Source organism: Porites lutea, chromosome 3 (assembly GCF_958299795.1).
Source record: "Porites lutea chromosome 3, jaPorLute2.1, whole genome shotgun sequence".
NCBI lineage: Eukaryota > Metazoa > Cnidaria > Anthozoa > Scleractinia > Poritidae > Porites > Porites lutea.
In genome coordinates this window covers 22,781,448-22,782,267 of record NC_133203.1, presented here as the reverse complement: position 1 = coordinate 22,782,267, position 820 = coordinate 22,781,448, and the positions used below count along the sequence as shown (strand labels likewise).

Below are 820 nucleotides of genomic sequence, written 5' to 3'. Positions count from 1 at the left end.
TTCCTGACCAGAGCGAAGCAGCTTCTTTGTTAAAAAGAGAAATCTTATAAGCAGAGAGTATTAAGGTAGTTGCACCGGGAAAATTTCACGCTTTTAAACAAGATCATTTTCAGCCTAGTTGTAGCTCATGTCATGTAATATTAAAAAAACGTGGTTTTATCCCGAAATAAACAGACAGCAAAGTACAAATAAACGCTGAAGTTTGGCATTTTACCGGAAGTTCGTTCAGTTGACCATTGTTCGTTGAGTGAGGAGATTGGGTCAGTCACTAGGTAGGTTATGAGTGTGCAAGGATTGAGGCAGCGGTTTTCTTCCAAATCTCGTGGACCAAAGGTCAAGACAGTTCAAGATGGTGGGGATGTCTGATGCTTCGCGAGAGGCTGCATTCATGGCTTTTGAAGCGGAGTTTTCACGAAATGGGTAGGTTTTTACGAAATCATGCTGTGTGCAGCTATTTTTCCAGGAAGCTCTATTGTGAAATCCTGCATTTTTACAGCTTTCAGAAACCCGAAGGCCTTATTCATTTATTGCTTGCCTTTGCCTTTGCCTTGAAGCCTGGCGAAACCCCCGAGCAAGGACGTGCCAGGCTATACAGACGCATCTGGGCAATTTTATGGGTAAGTTGAACAGTGTCCAGACGATTTCAGAGTTCAGGATTTTTTTTTTTTTGGCTCGCTTACTTAGATCAGAGCGCTCTGTGGAATGAAACATAAGTGGTGGGCGCAAGTCACATAGTCCGCGATTAGTCCTGGATTTTGTAGTCAAGCATAACTTTCAAACACAAAATTCATCCCTCTGAATGTTCAGCAATAATAATTGT

General features: G+C 42.2%; 1 long non-coding RNA gene across 1 annotated transcript in view; it reads left to right on the top strand.

Moving 5' to 3' along the window:
- Window positions 1-538: 538 nt before the first annotated feature.
- The window catches only part of LOC140929504 (uncharacterized), a 1,395-nt gene continuing 1,113 nt past the window's right edge, over window positions 539-820 (top strand). The window contains exon 1 of the long non-coding RNA XR_012164735.1: window positions 539-617. This is a non-coding gene — a long non-coding RNA (uncharacterized lncRNA). The remainder of the gene's footprint in view (window positions 618-820) is intronic.